This window comes from Hylobates moloch, unplaced genomic scaffold, assembly GCF_009828535.3.
Source record: "Hylobates moloch isolate HMO894 unplaced genomic scaffold, HMol_V3 SCAFFOLD_13, whole genome shotgun sequence".
In the NCBI taxonomy this organism is placed as follows: Eukaryota; Metazoa; Chordata; class Mammalia; order Primates; family Hylobatidae; genus Hylobates; species Hylobates moloch.
The window spans coordinates 10621083-10642630 of NW_026652288.1; the positions used below are offsets into that span (position 1 = coordinate 10621083).

Sequence of the window (21548 nt, forward strand, 5' to 3'; positions counted from 1 at the left end):
AATAAATTGTGTGAATAAACAAAGTAATTGATGAAAATCATTCAGTCCCACTTCTGCATTTTCTTTTTTGTTTGTTTGTTTGTTCGTTTTTTCTGAGACCTGGTTTCTTTCTGTTCCCCGGGCGGGAGTGCAGTGGCACAATCTTGGCTCATTGCAGCCTCTGCCTCCCAGGTCCAAGTGATCCTCGTGCCTCAGCCTCCCAAGTAGCTGGGATTACAGGTGCACACCATCATGCTCGATTAATTTTTGTTTTCTTAGTAGAGACAGGGTCTCACCATGTTGCCCAGGCTGGCCTTGAACTCCTGACCTCAAGTACTTGATCACCTGCCTTGGCCTCCCAAAGCGTTGGGACTACAGGTATGAGCCACCGTGCCCAGCCAGAGACTGTTTTTTTGTTTTGTTTTGTTTTTTGAAAAAAAGAAAGAAAGAAAAGAGGCCAGTAGCCTGGTGAGAATTTTCTTCTCTGACAGCATGCCTCTTATTAGGTGGCCTCACAGGGATAATATCCCTGTTACAGAAGCACAGAATTCAAATCCTGCACCCCTTGTGTAAGGCATGGCTTCCTGAGCTAAAGAAGATTACTACATCTCCCAGAGCCTCAGTTTGCCTACTTGTCAAATGGGATACAATAACATTTACTGCCCGTGGCTACTGGGAAAATTAAGTGAAGTGACGCCTGCAGAGCACCTGGTGGCAGTAGGTGCTCAACAGATGATGGTCCTCAGGATTCAGCTGGTGCCCTTCCCATTCTTCACCCAGCCAATGGTTGCTGAGTTCACTCAAAGCCATCAGACATCCACAGTCGGTCTGGCCTGGCCTTTCCTGCTATGTCATGGCACACAGAGAGCCCATTGTCACTGTCACACCAAACTGTCCTTGTTTCTTTGCCACAATCTCCATCATCCCCTGGCTAGTGCTTGGGCAGAAATGGTGGCTCTCTTGCCAGCCCACTGCCCCTGGCACTGACATGGCGGCTGACGTTCCGTCCCCCATGTCACATCCCCCCATCAGCTCAGTGGCACACTTCTCCCCAGTAGGGCTTCAAGGAAGAATCCGGAAACGCTCTCGTCTGAAACTCAGGAGAAACTCTTGGCCCTGGAAAAGCCCGTTGCTACTCAAAATCACGCCCCTCTCCTTTCCTGGGGAAGAGCACCTGCTTCTGCAGAAAGTCCTGGGGCTGCAGGGTCCTCAAAGGACCTCTTCTTTCAAGAACCAGTTCACGCTCCAGCCTTGGCACATCAAGCGCTGCCTGTGCCACCTGGCTCTATCCCTGTCTTCCTCACCACCTGCCTGGCGGGAAGGCTCCGCCCTCCCATTTCTCTTCCTGGTAGCTGAGATTTTCTCCACTCCACATCTTTCTCCTCCCAGGAGCAGGATCTTCCCTAACCCTGCCTCCAGGTCCAGACAGCAGTCAGGGATCAGGCTTTAAGGAACAATTGGCCGGGCGCGGTGGCTCACGCTTGTAATCCCAGCACTTTGGGAGGCCGAGGCGGGTGGATCACGAGGTCAGGAGATCCAGACCACGGTGAAACCCCGTCTCTACTAAAAATACAAAAAAATTAGCCGGGCGTGGTGGTGGGCGCCTGTAGTCCCAGCTACTCGGAGAGGCTGAGGCAGGAGAATGGCGTGAACCCGGGAGGCGGAGCTTGCAGTGAGCCGAGATTGCGCCACTGCACTCCAGCCTGGGCGACAGAGCGAGACTCTGTCTCAAAAAAAAAAAAAAAAGGAACAATTAACACCCAGTGTGATGATTTCAGATCCTGCTCCCATGACCTCCACATCCCCTAAACTGTATGGCTGCATGATCTGAAGAAAATCACTAAATTTCCCAGAGCCTCAGTTTGTCTACCTGTTCGGTGGGATGCAATAACATTCATTGCCCATGGCTGGTTGGGAAAATTTAGTGAGGTGATGCATGTAAAGCACATGGTGGCAGTGGGGATGGCTCTGTTTCTCCTCATTCGCTGCTGCCCTGTGGGGAGAGCACCCCGTGCACTGAGGAACAGAGTGACCTCGGGGCGGGCCTGACAACCCCACCCTCTGGAAATACAGGTGGGCACGGGAACCAGAGCACAACAGCCAGTCAGCCATTTGCTTTTCTCTTCATTAACTTTAGACACACACAGGGTTCTCCCAATGGCTGCCTTCTATTGGTCGTGACTTCAGTGTGCTACAACCAGTGACACTGCACACTGTGAAGAGCATTTCTGGATTGATTCCTGAACTTGACCTCTATTCCAGAGTGCCAAGTTTTACAACCAAATCATCCAGTGTATTGCAGTCATCTAAATAACAGCATCAGGTGAAATCAGTATCATTCAGGGACTCACAGGAAAGTCTGGAGCAGTGTTTCTCAAAGAGCGTTTCCCACATCTCCGATGAGGTCCACAGAGGCCTTACTGGGCTGTCTGGAGTTTTCTAGGAGAATGTGTAAGTCTGTGTTTTCATTTGGTGCTGGCCTGTGCTGAGGGTACAGTAACAGACAGGACAGCAGGGCCCTGGCCTCAGGAAGCTTCCAGTCTAGGGGATGTGGAGGTCATGGGAGCAGGATCTGAAATCATCACACTGGGTGTTAATGGTTCCCTAAAGCCCGATCCCTGACTGCATCTGGGCCTTGAGGCAGGGTTGGGGAAGATCCTGCTCCTAGAAGGAGAAAGATGTGGAGTGGAGAAAATCTCAGCCACCTGGGGGAAACACGAGGTCGGAGCCTTCCCACCAGGTGGTGCTGAGGAAGAGTGGGGTAGAGGCAGGTGGCACAGGCAGCAACCCTTGGTGTCCCCTCTCCCCCTGAGCCCATGCTCTCCAAGCCAGGAGGGTCATAAAGCAGTATGGGGAGAGGTCAAAGCAGGGCCCTGCCTCGACCTGACTCCTGTGGGGACTCCAAGAACACCCGGCCTGCGGGCCCCACCCCAATGGCTCTGCGACTCCCAACTTCCACCCAGGCCAGGGCAGCTGGGTAAATACGGAGACTCAAAAAGAGCCCAAGGTGACACTCAGGGTCTGCCCAGCTCCATGTGTTATGGCAGGAACCCCTAGGTACCTATTAGCTGAGGCATGAGGACCTATCAGAGAAAGTCATTTTCATGGGTGTAAAGGGACTCTGAAGCCAAGGACGCAATCAGTCAATGGGGCTGTTTGAGCCAAGAATCAAATGGAAGTTCCAGCCAGACCTCAGGGGACCTCCAGAGCAGCCAGGACATCATCAGCCAGGGTGGACGGCTGAGCTCCCCAGGCCACAGATGACAGCAGCCACTGGCTTCTGCAACAGCCCACCAGGCTGCCCAGGGGCAGGACAAGATAGACCCACCACCTAAGCCTCCAGCAGCCAGGGCCCACCCAAGGGCAGAACAGCCACCTGCCTAGAGACCAGGTGCTCTCCTTCCCCCACCGCATGCACCACCCCCACTCAGAGAGGATCAGGGGCTGAGGGGAAGAAGGGAGGTCTGCAGTGCTGACCACGTATCCGTCAAGAGACTGTGGCATCCCCAGGAGACAATGCCAGCCAGTAGAAACAAAGGGGCTGCATTCTCTGTGCACCTTGGGTGCAGCATGCTCATGTGGGCTTTAAGAATTTATGTAATTAGCACCACGGGCTAATGATAACCCCTCCCTAGATTAAAAGACAGTCCCATCATCTCCAGCATCTGGCCCCTTGGAGAAGAGTTTGCAGAAGGAAGAAACGAAGACCAGAGAACATTCTCTATAAGGCCCTTTGCAGAGAAAAAAGCTCAGCTCCTGCCTTGGAAGCAAAGCTGTAGGAAAGCTCTTTCCCATCTTGCAAGATGGCAGGTGAAAAGATGAGAAGCCGGATACTAAAGAGAAGAAACCTGAAGCAAAGAAGGCTGACGCTGGTGGCAAGGTGAAAAGGGATCACCTTAAGACTGAAAAACTCAAGAAGGGGAAGCCCCATTGCAGCCTCAATCCCGTCCTTGTCAGAGGAATTGGCAGGTATTCCCAATCTGCCACATATTCCAGAAAGGCCACATGGAAGAGGAAGTACTCAGCTGCTAAGTCCAAGGTTGAAAAGAAAAAGGAGAAGTTTCTTGCAACTGTTACAAAACCAGTTGGTGGTGACAAGAACAGTGGTACCTGGATGGTTAACAAAATGCCTAGATATTATCCTACTGGGGATGCACCTGGAAAGCTGTTGAGCCATGGCAAAAAAAAAAAAAAAAAAAAAACCCTTCAGTCAGCACGTGGGAAAACTGTGAGCCAGCATTACCCCTGAAGCCATTCTAATCATCTTCACTGGATGCCACAGAGGCAAGAGGGTGGTTTTCTTGAAGCAGCTGGCTAGTGGCTTGTTACTTAGGACTGGACCTCTGGTCCTCAATCGAGTTCCTCTATGAAGAACATACCAGACATTTGTTGTTGTCACCTCAACCAAAATTGACATCAGCAATGTAAAAATCCCCAAACATCTCACTGATGCTTACTTCAAGAAGCAGCAGCTGCAGAAGCCCAGACACCAGGAAGATCTCAGAGGAAGGTAAGATCTTCGACACGGAAAAAGAGAAATATGAGATTACAGGGCAGCACAAGATTGATCAGAAAGCTGTGGACTCACAGATTTTACCAAAAATCAAAGCTATTCCTTAGCTCCAGGGCTACCTGAGATCTGTGTTTGCTCTGAGGAATGGAATTTATCCTCACAAATTGGTGTTCTAAATTTCTTAAGAAGAGCCTAATTAAATAACTGATAGCATTTAAAAAATAATAAAGCCGTGGGGACAGAGACCTGGGCCGTGTCTGTGAACAGCATGCCGGAGTGGACGTGGGCCAGAAGGAGGAGGCACAGTGAGCAGTGGGGACACCCCGTGCTGTTCACAGGGCCGAGCACCCAGAGCACGGAGCAGAGCGGCTTCCTTCTTTCCCAGGCTGCTGAGCCTGTGCTGAGCGTGTGTGGAGGGCGCAGAGGGCCGTTTGTTGGGGCTGGGAGCTAGCCCACTCTGCCATCTCGGAGCAGATACAGCCATCAATTACCCCAGCATGTGCAAGAAGGACACCACTGTCCACACGCTGGGGCCGGGTTTGGAGCGCACTTGGAGACGGAGATCTGGGTGCAAGTGGATCATGGGGGTGCCCTAGAGACCAGCCCCCGCCAGGGGTGAGGGCAGTGGGAATGAGCAGCAAAGGACTCAGCCAGGCTCACAGGCAGCTCTGAGGCTGGGTGGCTGCACAGCAGCCTGAATCAGGCAGGTGGCCCTGCTGTTACCTGGCATAGCAATCAGCCACTAAAGCAGGTGGCATGGGAGGGTCATGAGCTCACACCAGGCAGCCCCCTCCAGGTGAGTCCTGGGAGGCGATGCCTGTGCCTCTGTCTTGGAGGGGGAGTTTGGGGCACCCCCCACAGCATTCGCACCATGCTGGGCTTCCCCGCCAGGCCCCAGGCTTGCCCGCAGAGGGGAGCCTGGCTGGGGTGGGGCCTTACACCTGGTGCCTGTGTCGGCCTCCCCTGGATGGGATTTAGAGTTTCAGTGGATACCAACACCCATGGAGGGCCCACGATGACCTGCTTTCCAATTAAGTGAACACCTCAATCCCTTCCGGCGTAAACAATCTCTGATTCCTTGATTTAATCCTCCACGGTTAAAGGAACCTCTGCACTAATGGGCTTGAGTGAAGTCTTTTTGCACAGTAATATGTGGTTGTATAAACCCCACAACGTGTCTCTAAACCCATGTCCAACAGTCACTGCTCTCGATAGTGATCACAGTTGTGCAGAGCTGAGATCTGAATGCTGGTTGTGGTTGTGCAGAGATGAGATCTGAATGCTAGTTTCTACAGTGGATTTGTCACATTCACAGGTAGCAGGGCTTGGGACTTGAACGTATCTTTTTGGAGGGACACAATTCAACCCATAACACGCCCCTCCTGGGCACCTGCACCTGGTGGCAGCCCACACTGTGGATAAAGGCCTGGCCCCAGGCTCCACTCGGGACGACCCTGAAGGGGTGTGCCAGCTCCAGAGCTTCCCCCGGGACAAGCGATTAGGGCATCACTGCCTGACAACTCCCTCTACCCTACTGGCCTTCCTTCTCTCCCTTCACAGACCTTAAACCCAAGAGCACTGCTCCACCACCAGTGAACACACTTCTGTCTCTGAGTGAGCTTCCCCGGAGACCCAACCTGCATCAGGGACTCAACTATGTGGGGACACGGGCCCATACCGACGCGTGGGCTGGGGGACACGGGCCCATGCTGACGCGTGGGTTGGGGGACACGGGCCCATGCTGACACGTGGCCTGAGGGACACGGGCCCATGCCGATGAGTGGCTGTGAAACTAACACATCACCCAAGGCCTCCTGGTGAGGGTCCCCTCACAGCCATGTTGTGACAGGACAAGCTTGTTCCTGGACAGCCACCTCCAGACTCCATTGATGAGCAGACTTGGGAACCTCCCCCTGCCCCACTGTGCCCCACCCGCATCTGGTGATCCTCCCGGTCTGTAAACCTTGGCCCGGCCGATTTTAAGCAATTGTCAGTTACGTACTCACTTCTGCCTCCAAGACGTCAGTCGGCCTCTACTGTACACGGCTCACGCTGGGCGCCGAGGATGTGCAGCTCACCGTCATGGCCCTGACCTCGAGTGACTCAGACTCGGTGGGAAGGAAGACACACAACTTTCCATGACACAGAGTGACGGGCGTGGGAGAGGCAGCCGCTGGCTGCCGCGGGAATCCAGAGAAATGAGACTTCAACTCGGACCCGGTCCACGCAGGTGCCTCAGAGACAGTGAGGGGGACAGTGGTCCTGGGAGGGCCACACTGTGGCTGCTCTTGCACAGCCAGGGAGCTACAGGGGTCTCCACATGGCCAGGTGCAGCAGGGAGGCCCAAGGGAGGCAGGCACCCAATTAGTGAAATGAACAACTATTGAGCTCCACAGGTTGCTAAACTAGTTGGAGGCAGCTACCCCTAGTCCTACTCGGGCCACAATACAATGCCCGATACTTTTGGTGGCTGTGGATCTGTACCGTGTTTAGCACACGGCCTGGGAGTTAGGACCCTCCCTCTCCCCTTTTCTGGTCTGGAGGTTTCACCTGAACCCTATTCAGTCCACATGGGGGCCTGATTTTTTTAATCAGATCAGTCCTGGGTCTTCACCAGCTCATCTGACTGGTCTGCCAAAGTTACTTCAACTTTGATTTATGAATTCTATGACCAGATCCCTCACATCATAGGATTTCCAATCTTCAGATAAGAGAGGGACGGTAGAAACCTTTGGGTCACTGTAGTTAGGTTTACACTTTCAGAACTAGAAAATTTCTAACCAGGGAAAGTGGAAGAACGTGAGAGCCTCGGCACAGGTCAAATGCAAAAACACCTAAGAAATCAAGAGAATTGAAAAGAGAGGCCAGGCACGGTGGCTCACACCCGTAATCCCAGAACTTTGGGGGGCCGAGAGGGCAGATCACTTGAGGTCAAGAGTTTGAGACCAGCCTGGCCAACATGGTGAAACCCTGTCTCTACTAAAAATACAAATATTAGCCAGGTGTGGTGGGCCCCTGTAATTTCAGCTACTCAAGAGGCTGAGGCATGAGAATTGCTTGAACCTGGGAGGCAGAGGTTGTAGTGAGCCAAGATCGCACCACTGCACTCCAGCCTGGGGGGACAGAGTAAGACTCTGTTTTTAAGAAAAAGAAAGAAAAAAAAGAGGCCAGTAGTCTGAAGACAGGAAATGCCGGCTCAGTTTTCAAAAACGGAGGAAAGGTGAATTCTAAAAACCAACTAGGCCTGGTGCAGTGGCTCATGCCCATAGTCTCAGCACTTTGTGAGGCTGAGGCAGGAGAAGTGCCTGAGTCCAGGAGTCCGAGACCAGCCTGGGCAACATAGTGAGACCTCCATCTCTACAAAAAATTAAAACGTAATAATAATTACCCAGGCACGGTGATGCACATATGCAGCTGTAGCTACCCAGGAGGCTGAGGTGGGAGGATCACTTGAGCCCAGGAGGTCAAGGCTGCAGTGAGCTATGATTGTGCCACTGCATTCCAGCCTGAGTGACAGAGTGAGACCCCATCACAAAACATTAAATAAATGAAAAATAGAAACAAACCAGCAAGCCTGACCAATTTTGAGCAAAATTCCAGTATGCAGTAATTTTTTTTTTTTTTTTTTTGAGATGGAGTCTTACTCTGTCGCCCAGACTGAAGTGCAATGGCACAATCTCTGCTCACTGCAACCTCTGCTTCCCGGGTTCAAGCGATTCTCCTGCCTCAGCCTCCCAAGTGGCTGGGACTACAGTCATGCACCACTGCACCCAGCTAATTTCTGTATTTTTAGAGACAGGGTTTTACCATGTTGGTCAGGCTGGTCTCAGATCCCTGACCTCGTGATCCACCCGCCTTGGCCTCCCAAAGTGCTGGGATTACAGGCTTGAGCTACCGCACCTGGCCTGAAGTAATTTTTAAATGATTAGGGAGGTGGGGAAAAAACTAATTGCTGAGAACCAGCACGTGGTCACTGAGGACCGATCGCCTTTCACTTTGACAAGGTCATTAGACCGACAGCCCTGGAAAATGTTATGGGCTCCATGTTCTCGTCTTTATTGTAGAAAACAAAATGTACCTCTTTCCACAATTCTTTGTAAAAACAGAGAAAAAGAAGGAGGAGGAGAAAGGCGAGGAGGAGGCTAGAGCTAGGCAATGTCAGATGGTAACAGAACGCTTCAGTGTGAGGCTGAGGTCCCCTGAAAAGAAGTCTCCACGCCACACTCCCCAGCCTCAATCCCCCAGGTGTCTACAGGTCCATGAAGGTGCTGCTGGGGTCTGTGAGCTAAACACGGCATCTCAAAAGGCCTAATGGAAAGCGTAGTCTTACCCACAGGCTAGCTAACGTGTCATTTCAGCACGGTGTAATTGAAGGGGACTGGGCTCTTGTTCTGTCCAAGATGCATGGGCTTGAGTCAGTTATAAAATCTCTCTGGGCATTTTTGTTTCCAGTAAGAGGAAAATCTACAAAATCTGAAAATCCCATTGCCACAAAACACCTAGAAATCCTGGAAAATTTATCTTGAATATCCTGTTAAATACATAGTGGGGCGCACATCAGTAAGAGAGCCCCAGGGGACAGAAGCAAAGAAGAAGCTGCGGACTCAGCTGCTGCCCTTGGGGATATTTGCCAAGCTCAGGAAAAGACGGCCTCGGTTTCCACAGCCATCCAGGCACTGGACACCAAACCCGGGGCCTGCACGAGGCAGGGACTTGGAAGTGAGACTCCCTAGAAGTGCAGGACCCTTGGAGGCCATACCCTCAGTGATAGAATGAGGTAAAACAGAAATTAATAAAAAGAAATGACAAGGAAACGTGTCTCAACTCCTGGGCTCTGAGTGGGATAGAGCATCCCCTAAGAATCCATACCTGGCCTCACTGGGTTTGGGTTTGAATTGATACCATTTGGTCTGTGAAACCAAAGTCAAGAAATTAGCTAAGAGTGGCCTTAGGTTGATAGTCCCCCAGATGCTTGACAGAAACAAATGTAAACTCTCTCCGGAGAAACACGTCCTCAAACCAAGTGTGTAGGATTTCCAAGATAAAGCCTAGCCGTGTACTATAAAATTAACCTTTATTGGCCAGGCACGGTAGCTCATGCCTGTAATCCCAGCACTTTGGGGAGCTGAGGCAGACAGATCACTTGAGGTCAGGAGTTCAAGACCAGCCTAGCCAACATGGTGAAACTCGGGCCCTACTAAAAATACAAAAATTAGCTGGGCATGGTGCCACGTGTGTCTGTAGCCACAGCTACTCAGGAGACTGAGGCAGGAGAATCACTTGAACCTGAGAGACAGAGGTTGCAGTGAGCCAAGACTGTGCCACTGAACTCCAGCCTGGGCAACAGACTGAAACTCTGTCTCAATTAAAAAAAAAAAAAAAAAAGATTAACCTTTATTGAAGACTTAACTTGTGCCAGGCACAGTGACTCACGCCTGTAATTTCAACACTTTGGGAGGCTGAGGAGGACAGATCACCTGAGGTCAGGAGTTCAAGACCACCCTTGATAACATGGTGAAACCCCATCTCTACTAAAAAATACAAAAATTAGCCAGGTGTGATGGTGTGTGCCTGGAATCCCAGCTACTTGGGAGGCTGAGGCAGGAGAATCACTTGAACCTAGAAGGCAGAGGTTGCAATGAGCCAAGATGGTGCCACTGCACTCCAGCCTGGGCAACAGAGCGAGACTCTTGTCTCAAAAAAAATAAAAATAAAATAAATAAATCTTTGACCTGTATTGTCCCACCTAATCTTCACACATTCTTCTAATGGTAGGTAGTTTTATTCTCATTATTGTTTATTAATATCATTCATATTCCTGGATTAGGAATAGGAGAGAATGAAGGCACAGAGAGGATAAGTAACTTACTCAAGAACACACAGCAAAGAAGAAGAGTTGAGATTCAAACCCAGGAAGTCTGGCCCACAGTCTGCAGAGGAACCCGTCATGAGCACAAGTTACCTGGAATCAGTCATAGGGCTTCCAGGCAATGGAATTTTGGGGTACAGAATACAAATAAGGATGTTTAAAATGTTTAAAGACATTCTCAAAAATGCAAACAAGACACAGAAGAAAAAGACAAAGTAAATAAGAGAGGAAAACAATTAAAATTTTTAGAAATAAAAAATGTAAGTTGGGCACAGTGGCACATGCCTGTAGTCCCAGCTACTTAGGAGGCTGAGGCAGGAGTATTGCTTGAGCCCAGAAGTTCGAGGCTGGAGTGTTCTATAACAGCACCTGTGAATAGCCACTGCACTCCACCCTGGGTGACATAGTGAGACTCTGTCTCTAAAGAAAAAATAAATACACACACTTAAAAATTAAAATTCAAGGCTTTAAGGTTAAAGTTAAAGCACAAGTTAGATCGATAGATGTCAGGAAATAAATTACTAAACTGAACGATCTAGCTAAAGAATGCCCAGAATGAGTCATGGAGAGACAAAGACTTGGAACAAATATGAAAGCAAGTTAAGAGAAACAAACAGGCTGGGCGCAGTGGTTCATGCCTGTAATCCCTGCACTTTGGAAGGCCAGGATGGGCGGATCACGAGGTCAAGAGATCAAGACCAGCTTGGCCAACATGGTGAAACCCCATCTCTACTAAAAATACAAAAATTAGCTGGGCATGGTGGTGGGCACCTGTAATCCCAGCTACTTGGGAGGCTGAGGCAGGATAATCGCTTGAACCTGGGACGCAGAGGTTGCAGTGAGCTGAGATCACGCCACTGCACTCCAGCCTGGCAACAGAGCGAGACTCTGTCTCAAAAAAAAAGAAACAAACAAAAAAAAGAAACAAAGAAAAGGTGAAGGACCAACATGCATGCATCTGATGATCTGGGAAGGAAACAAATAGAGGAAGTGAAGGAGAGCCCATATGCCAAGGGCTGATCCTCAGACTTGGAAACTCAACCTACAGCACAATCCCACACCTGAACACACCACAATGAAACTACAATAGACCAAAGACAAAGGCACACACTGAAAATCCACCAGAAAGGGCAGACCCCTTCAGAACACTGCATAGCAGGCAGACAGCTTGACTTTCACGGGGGTATCAGAAACCAGAATACAAAGGAATATTGCTTTCAAAGCACTAAGTCAAAATTAATTGTCAAAGTGGGACTGACTGCCTGTCTACTGAAATTATCATTCAGGAATGATGGGAAAATAAAGATATTTACAGGCAAAAAGAAACTAAATGAATTTATTAAGAGCTCTTCAATTAAAAAGTTTATTAAGAAAGTGCTTTAAAAAGAAGAAAATTGAACCCAGAAGGAAGGCCTGAGATGAGCAAAGAAAGGGGTAAAAAATATATATACCAATAAAGCTTTAAAAAAAAAACACTGACTAGAAAAAACACATAACTAATTTAAGGTGAAATAAAAACAAGGTGAAACTAAAATATTGGTCAAAAATAACATGCAAAATTGGATAAGGTGGTTATAGTAAAAGCATTCTAAAATTTTTGTGTTTCAGACAAAATGGGAGAAGGATAGAAAAATTGTAGAATTACAGAAATTAAGTACATACATAAGTTTGAATTTTCAAACACCACTAAAAAATTGGTAATTTTCAAAGAGATAAGAAAGAGAAATACAGTTTATAATTTTCAAAATAATAGCAAGAGCCAGGCACTGTGGCTCACGCCTATAATCCCAGCACTTTGGGAAGTCAAGGCAGGTGGATCACCTGAGGTCAGGAGTTCGAGACCAGCCTGACCAATATGGTGAAACCTATCTCTACTAAAAATAAAAAAATTAGCCAGGCATAGTGGTGTGTGCTTGTAGTCCCAGGTACTCAGAAGGCTGAGACAGGAGAATTGCTTGAGGTGGGAGGTGGAGGTTGCAGTGAGCCAAGATTGCGCCACTGCACTCCAGCCTGGGCAACAGACCGAGACTCCATCTCAGAATAATAATAATAATAATCACTCCAGCCTGGGCAACAGAACGAGACTCCATCTCAAAATAATAATAATAATAGCAAGAGGAAATTGAATTTTCAAAAAGCAGAGTAAACAGAAAGTACAACATAAGATTGAGGGAAAATTTAAGGAATCAGTAATTATAATAAATGTAAATGAAAACAATTGCTAGTTAAATGACAGAAATTGTCTGGCTGAATTTTTTTTAGAACAGCCTTATGCTGCTTACAAGAAACACAACTAAAACTAAGGATTCAGATTTAAAATAAACTGATGGGAAAAAAATATAGCACACGAATACTTATCAAAAGAAAAGCCATGCAAATATATTAACAGGAAAAAAAAAAACAAAAGAGTTGTGCTTTATAAGCCAACAAACTTACTGTGTAATGACGGAACAGCAGAAGGTATAACAGTCATGAAGCTGATACATCAAAAACAGCCTCAACAGGAGAATGGCATGAACCCAGGAGGCGGAGCTTGCAGTGAGCACTGCACTCCAGCCTGGGTGACACAGCCAGACTCCCTCTCAAAAAAAAAAAAAAAAAAAGAAACAGCCTCAAAATATAGAAAACACATCGTTTCAGGACACTGTTTCTTCGTTCACAGAGGGAGAATTAGACACACTGAATGAACAGAATCGTGAGCACTCAGTGAGATGCCAAACGTGAAAGTGAGTCATTAAATCAGAAAGTGCTACCTAGAGTAGGCGGTCATTATGAAGGAGAAAAATACCCACTGTGTGCTGCAGAGAGCAGGCCTGGCCTGGAAAACAGGCTAAATACAGCAGGGCTCCTAGAAGACAGGCTAGGTGGAGTGATTCTGGCCTAGAACACAGACTAGATAGAGCAGGGCTCCAGGAAGACAAGTTAGATGGAGCAGGGCTCCTGGAAGACAGGCTAGATGGCGCGGGGTTCCTGGGAGACAGGCTAGATGGAGCGGGGCTCCTGGAAGACAGGCTAGATGGCGCGGGGTTCCTGGAAGACAGGCTAGATGGCGCGGGGTTCCTGGAAGACAGGCTAGATGGAGCGGGGTTCCTGGGAGACAGGCTAGATGGCGCTCAGCTCCTGGCAGACAGGATAGACGGCGCATGGCTCCCGGAAGACAGGATAGAGGGAGAAGGGCTTCTGGACCACTTGAGGTCAAGGGTCCTTTGAATCCTACAGAGTCTCTCCCCACCCCCAAACTGCACACCTGCAGGGAACATACCACCAGTATCAAGGGTTTCACAGACACCCTAAAGGACATCCTTGAAATTCTTCAGTATTCCTACGGCTCCTGATAGAAACAGTTGAAGGCAAGACATCCAGAAGCCATGTCATGGGAGGAAAGTTGAAAGAGATGAGGCCTCATCTTGGAGAAAAGTTGCCTCCTTAGGGTGCTGAGAGACATCCTCAATTACTTGGAGAGCTATCATGAGTGAGGGATCTTGTTTTCAGTGCTTCTAACGGTGAGAGTTGAGGCCACTCAGTGAGGCTCAGGGTGGTGTGTCTGTTCCTGTCTAAGAAAAGTATTTCCAAAGGGAGAGCACTGGCATGACATGAAGTGATGAAAACGGTGCAGCAAAAGTACAGTGAGGATGGAAGGAAGGAAGGAAGGAAGGAAGGAAGGAAGGAAGGAAGGAAGGAAGGAAGGCAGGCGAGGAAGGAAAGAAGGAAGTATGGCGAGGAAGGAAGGAAGGAAGGAAGGCAGGCAGGCAGGCAGGCAAGGAAGGAAGGCGAGGAAGGAAAGAAGGAAGTATGGCGAGGAAGGAAGGAAGGAAGGCAGGCAGGCAGGCGAGGAAGGAAGGACGGTGAGGATGGATGGATGGAAGGCAAGGAAGGAAGGAAGGAAGTACAGCGAGGATGCTGCAGGAGGGAGCGCTGCTGCTGGGGGAATGCTGGTCCTGACCTCTAGCTCCCTTCCAACTCCCTAGAATGCAAGGATCAACAGGGAAGGATCATGTGTGGGAATATTCTCTCCCTCCTTTCCTTCCTTCCTTCCTTCTTTCCTTCCTTCCCTCCCTCCTTCATTTTTTCCTTCCTTTCCTCCTCCTTCCTTCCTTCTTTCCTTCCTCCCCTTCTTCCTTCCTCCTTCCTTCCTTTCCCCTTCCTTCCTTCCTTTCTTCCACAACTGTTTACAGAGCACCTACCACATGCCCGGAGCCATTCTAGCTGGAGTTGCACCAAAGGCCTTTTACTGTACTGCAGGAAACAGAGAATGAACAAGATAATTGGAGATTTTTAAATGTTATGAAGAAAACAGAGGAATGAGACCAAGTCTCCCAGAAAGCTAAATGGAGGCCTGGTTATTAGAAAGCCATTTAAAAAGGATGGTTTGAGCTGGGACATGAATGACCAGAGCCACGACAGATCGGAGTTCTGGGCTCCGGCAGGCCCAAAGGTGGGAGAGGGGAGCAGCCTGGAGAGGCTGGAGCACAGGGAAAGGAAGGCACAATCATGAGGCTGTGAGAAAATTTAATTTCCTTTCTCTTGGGATGATCTTGTGTTGGCTTAAATGAGACCCAAGGCTTTTGTCCCACCTGTTTACTTTTGCTTTTATTACGTGTGCTTTTGGGGTCATTTCCAAAAAATCATTGCCAAGACCAATGTCATGAGGCTTTTCTTCTAGGAGTTTTACAGTTTCAGGTCTTACATTTAAATCTTCAATAGATTTTGAGTTGATTTTTGTGCATGGTATAAGAAAGGGGTCTAATTCCATTCTTTCTCATGCAAAATGCTTCTGCATAGCAAAGGAAGTAATAGGGTGAAAACACAGCCTATGGAATGGGAGAAAATATTTGCAAACCATATATCTGATAAGGGATTAATGTCCAAAATATATAAGGAGCTCTTACAGCTTAATAGCAGAAAAAACGACTACCCCAATTTAAAAATGAGCAAAGGACTTGAATAGACATTTCTCCCAAGAAGATACACGAATAGCCAACAGATATATGAAAAGATGCTCAACATCACTACTCATTAGGGAAATGCAAATAAAAATCACCATGAGATGTGCAGCCTTACACCTGTTAGAATGGCTATTATCAAAAAAATAAATAAAAGATAACAAGTATTAGGAAGGGTGTAGAGATATTAGAGCCCTGTACACTGTTAGTGGGAGTGCCATTATGGAGAACAGTGTGGAGGCTCCCCAAAAAATCATCAATAGAATTACCATATGACCCAGCAATTCCACTTTTGGATGTTTATTCAAAAGAGTTGAAACCAGTATCTCACAGAGATATTGCTCTCCCATGCTCACTGTAGCATTTTTCACAATAGCCAAGTTGTGGAACTGTCCTTCAACAAATGAATGGGGGCTGAGGCAGTGGCTCACGCCTGTAATCCCAGCACTTTGGGAGGCTGAGGTGGGCCTAAGGTCAGGAGTTCAAGACCAGCCTGGCCAACATGGTGAAACCCCGTCTCTACTAAAAATACAAAATTAGCCGGGCGTGGTGGCACATGCCTGTAATCCCAGCTACTTGGGAGGCTAAGGCAGGAGAATCACTTGAACCTGGGAGGTGGAAGTTGCAGTGAGTCGAGCTCATACCACTGCACTCCAGCCTTAGTGACAGAGCAAGACTCTGTCTCAAATATATATATATATAGAAAAACTGTGATGCATACACACAATGGAACATTTCTCAGCCTTTTAAAAAGCAAATCCTGCCGTTTGCTACAACATGCCCGAACTTGGCAGACATTATACTAAGTGAAATAAGCCAGTCACAAAAGGACAAATACTGAATGATTCCACTTGCACTAAGTACCTAAAGTCAAACTCAGAAAAGCAGATCACAGAATAGTGACTGTCAGGGGCTGGAGGAACAGGGAAATGGGGAATTGCTGTTCAACGGATATGAAGTTTCTATTATGCAAGATGAACAAATTCTGGAGATCTGCCGTCTAACATTATGCCTGCAGTTGACAATACTGATTGTACACTTACAAATTTGTTGAAAGGGTACTCATTAAATTTTCTTACAAAATTTTTTTACAAACTTCTGTTTATTATTTTTAAAATATTTTTTAATAATAAGATCCAATGCTTTGATAGCTAAGACCTATATAATTGAGACAGTGAAAATTAGCCATGCTGAGGCCAGGTGCAGTGGCTCACCCTTGCAATCCCAGCACTCTGGGAGGCCAAGGTGGGCAGATCACTTGAGGTCAGGAGTTTGAGACCAGCCTGGCCAACATGGTAAAACCCCATCTCTACCAAATACACAAAAATTAACAAGGTGTGGTGGTACATGCCTGTAGTCCCAGCTACTCGGGAGGCTGAGGCAGGAGAATCGCTTGAACCCAGGAGGCAGAGGTTTCAGTGAGCCAAGATTGCACCACTGCACTCCAGCCTGGGCAACAGAGTGAGACCCTGTCTCAAAAAAAAAAAAAAAAAAAAGAAAAAAAAAGAAAGAAAGGAAGAAAAGATAATGAGCCATACTGCAGGCAAACTGAGATAAACAAGGTTTCCAGTGGGGCACAGCTGAAGCCAACAGAACAGAGAAACCAAGAAACCCAGGCAGGACCATGCTGCAGCTGCAAGAATGACCAACGCTCCCCCTTAGACTTGCCCAGCACAAGGGCAGGTCCCGGAAGCCTCAGCAGGTGTGCTCCCCCTTGCTACGGCAAGCCAAGCAGACCCAACGCTGGGGGTTACAGGGATGCTCCTGGGGGCCATTTTGTCTGGTGGGCTGCACCATCATCATATTAACCAGCATTATTCTTACCAGATGCCGTGCAGTTTGCAGAGAACTTTGCACGCAATTCAAGGTGTTTCATGTTTGCCATAACCCTATGGGGTGACTATTATTATCATTATCTATTGTTATTATCCTTCTTCCGAGGGAGTAGGACTGAAACTGAGTGAGCGAAAGCCATAAAGGAGTGGAGCCCACAAGGAGCCTGTGCTCACTCCACAGCCACCTGCAGACACTGCCCTCAGCAAGCAAAGCACTGTCAGTATCCTGAGTGCTGGGAGGGGAAGAGCCAGCTTTCTCTTGTGGGTCTGACTCCTAAGTGCTTGCTCTTAATCATCGTAGTTTACCACCTTTCCGCTCATATAGTCACTAAGTGAATTTCAGTCCTAATGCAAAATGCAAGAGGCATCCCATTCCGGTACACTTGATCCCAGGAGAACCTGCAAGACTTGCAAATGCAAACACATTTCATTCCAAATAGGCACTAATCCCTCTAACAAGAGCAGGGGCTTGTAATTCAAACACATGATTTGAGTTGATAATCCTAGAGCAGACATCACCCTTCAGCTGTGTAACTGCAACATTTTAAGGGGCACCACCAGGGCCAAGCCAGGTTTGTGGGGTCTCCCGGGGACACCTCCTCATTTACAGATTCCCCACCAATTTGTAGAACCAGCATGTTGTAGGAGGCAGCTATTGGCCTTTGCAGTAATCAAAACAAGGCTAATATTGGCAATATAATCAGCAGGCAATGGTGACTAATCCATCAGCAAACAAAATATTTTTCCACCCATTTTGGTTTAGCAGCCCCGAAGCTAACCCTTGTATACCCCGTCATTTGCGTCAAATAGTACTTCCTCCTCAAAATCACTGTTGGATATTTTCTTTTAACAAGGCTTCCCTGCCTCCCTTGTTTAGAAATGAATAGAAGGATTCCCACTTGGAAAGGGTGAAGAGTGGAAGAAAAACCTGAACCCTAGAATCATTTGTTGTCAAATTGATTCCAAGCTGCACGACTTTCCAGCTTGGAGATCTTTGGCAAGTCACCTAAGTTCTCCAAGACTCTTTCTTCAAACTGGGGTAGAATCATCTGCACTTCACAGGGTACAACAAAGACAAATGAGACAGTAACATGAAATCACTCAGCACAATGTTAATACATAGGTCCCTTCACCTGCCAAGCAGGCTTTGAAGTCAGAGTCTGAGCTCTGTGCAGCCTCCTCACCCACTAGACATGAGAATGCAGACAGCTCTCCGTCCTCCCAGAGCCTTGGCTGCTCTGAAAACCAAGGATGGGATGCCCCTGAGTCCTTTCCTCCTTCCCCAGCTCCCGACCCTGGTCCTCAGAGGTGACGGCGTTCACTGTGGCCCTTGGCATCTGCTCCTCATGTGTCAAGGAATAGGGCCCAGGCACCTCCCCGGGAAATTGCAGAGGCTGCACCGGCCCAGACCTGGTAGGACCATGGGCACAGTGGCTGTATCAGTCTGTTGTTTTTTGTTTGTTTGTTTGTTTTTGAGATGGAGTTTCACTCTTGTTGTCCAGGCCAGAGTGCAGTGGCGTGATCTTGGCTCACTGCAACCTCCGCCTCCTGGGTTCAAGTGATTCTCCTGCCTCAGCCTTCCGAGTAGCTGGGATTACAGGTGTCCGCCACCATCCCCGGCTAATTGTTTGTATTTTTAGTAGAGACAGGGTTTCACCATGTTGGCCAGGCTGGTCTCGAACTCCTGACCTCAGGTGATCCACCTGCTTCGGCCTCCCAAAGTGCTGGGATTACAGGCGTGAGCCACCGTGCCCAGCCTATTGGTCCATTTTCGGGCTGCTGATAAAGACATACCCAAGACTGGAAAGAAAAAGAGGTTAATTGGACTTACAGTTCCACGTGGCTGGGGAAGCCTCAGAATCATGGCAGAAGGTGAAAGGCACTGCTTACATGGTGGCGGCAGGAGGACATGAGAAAGAAGCAAAAGTGGAAACCCCTGATAAGCCCATCAGATCTCATGAGACTTATTCACTATCACAAGAATAGCACAGGAAAGACCAGCCCCCATGATTCAATTACCTCCCCTAGGTCCCTCCCACAAGACGCGGGAATCCTGGAAGATACAATTCAAGTTGAGATTTGGGTGGGGACACAGCCAAACCATATCAGTGGCCAAGAGCTCAGGAGGTGGGGTGTGCACTGAGTCCGAGGGTGACTTCCCACCCCACCCACCCCACCATCTGACCTCTCTGAACTTCAGTTTCTTCATCTGCAAAATAGAAACGATAGCACTCATCTGTCTGTATTAGTCAAGTTTCTCCAGAGAAACAGAACTAATAGGACCGAGAGAGAAAGATTTATTCTGAGGAGTTGTTCATGCAGTTACGGAGGCTAAGTCCCAGGATAGGCAGTCAGCAAGCTAGAGACCCGGGAGAGCCAACAGCTCTGGGCTGAGTCAGAGCCTGTGGATCTCCAAACGCTAAGTGCCAGTCTGAAAGCCAGCAGGCTAGAGGCCCAAGAACAATTAATGTTTTCGTCTCAGTCCAAAGACAGGAAAAGAACAGTGTCCCAGCTCCAGCAGTCAGGCAGGAAGAGCCCTTTCATGCCAGATTTTTTGTTCTATCTGGGTCTTCAAAAGAGACCCCCATAGACTTCAACTGACTGGATGCAGCCCACGCCCATCAGGGAGGGCCATCTGCCTCGCTCGGCCCATCCACTCAAATGCAGACCTCACTTAGCAATGCCCTCAGAGACACATTACACAGTTGGTAACGCTCCACCAAATATGGCACCCTTGGCCCAGTCAAGGTGATGCATAAAATTAACCATCATACCATGTCATTTGGTTGTTGTCAGGAGTCAATGAAATAAAGCATTTGAGTGGTTAAAGAGGTACTCAAGATGTGTACCTATTACCACAATCATCATTATAACAGCAGGACATGGGTACATCAGATTCCCAACATTGCTAAAGCCATGATGTGGTGATTGGGATGAGCTAAAGTATTATAATTGTCTTCTCCATGAGTTGTAAGAAGAACAAACAGTGGCCAGGCATGGTGGCTTACGCCTGTAATCCCGGCACTTATGGGAGGCTGAGGGTGGGAAGATCACTTGGACCCAGGAGTTTGAGAACAGCCTGGGCAACAAAGGGAGACCTCATCTCCACAAAAATCAAAAAGAGTAACTGGGCATGGTGGTGCACACCTATAGTCCCAGCTACTCAGGAGGCTGAGGTGGAAGGATCACTTGATCCCAGGAGGTTGAGGCTGCAGTGAGCCATGTTCAACCACTGCACTGCAGCCTGGGCGACAAAGCTTGAGGCCCTGTCTCAAAAAAAAAAAAAAAAAAAAAAAGGAAAAGAAAAGAGGCCAGGTGCGGTGGCTCATGCCTGTAATCCCAACATTTGGGAGGCCGAGGCAGGAGGATTATTTGAGGTCAGGAGTTCAAGACCAGCCTGACCAACATGGTGAAACCCTGGCTAAATACAAAAATTAGCCAGGCGTGGTGGCACTTGCCTATAATCCCAGCTACTCAGAAGGCTGAGGCAGGAGAATCACTTGAACCTGGGAGGCAGAGGTTGCAGTGAGCCAAGATAGTGCCACTGCACTCCAGCCTGGACAACAGAGCGAAACTCCATCTCAAAAAAAAAAAAAAGAACAACAAAGTGGTGAAAGGGCATGGGTCCCTGGTCAGGTCAACACCATCACCTCCCCCAGGAAGCCCTGCCCACCCAGCCACACCCTTTGTCTGCCCACTGACTTCCCAGAGCACTCGCCTGCCCAGTCCTGGGGCAGAGTGTCCCTGAGTCCTAGTTTAATTGTCCATGCATCCGTGCCCCATCCACCTCTAATCTAACCTGCTGCCAGACAGTGTCCATATGTCAAGCTGTGTGTGCCCTGGTGCCACCCAGCACACCCACGTCCCCACTCATCCATGCAAGCTCCTCCCAACTGTCCTCAAGATGAAAGTGTCACTTGTCAAAAGTGCACCAGGTGCCAGCCTCTGAGCAGGTGCTTCATTGCCTCTGTTATTTCATTTAACTATCATGCATCATGACAAATAAATGATTTGAAGAGTCTCTTACGGAGGGTGCTATTGAAGAAAATATGCTCTGCTGCCCAGGTGACAGGAAGTGAGGGCCTGAGAGTAGGTTTAGAGGACCTGAGACAGACAAGCTGTCTCAAGAGAAACGTGGGGTTGAGGGAGCAGAGACAGGACCGACCCTACAGCAAAGGAAGGCGGGAGGCGTAGGCCCGTCCTACCTTCCCAGGACTTAGCTTAATCCCAGGACTCTAGAGGAAGGATGCAGGGGTCTTGAGGTGGTGCCTTCCCAAGAGTCTGGTCACTTGGGGAGGTGGATGCTGGAAGAGCTTCAGAGTCGAGCCCAGGATCTGCATTTTAACCCACTTCCAACGCCATGTTTGGGAACCACTGCTCCACCTCTCATGAGGAGGAAACTGAGGCCT

The 21548-nt window shown here is 48.5% G+C and overlaps 1 pseudogene; it reads left to right on the top strand.

Moving 5' to 3' along the window:
- Window positions 1-967: 967 nt before the first annotated feature.
- On the top strand, window positions 968-4668 carry LOC116480019 (large ribosomal subunit protein eL6-like; annotated as a pseudogene).
- The last annotated feature ends 16880 nt before the right edge of the window (window positions 4669-21548 follow it).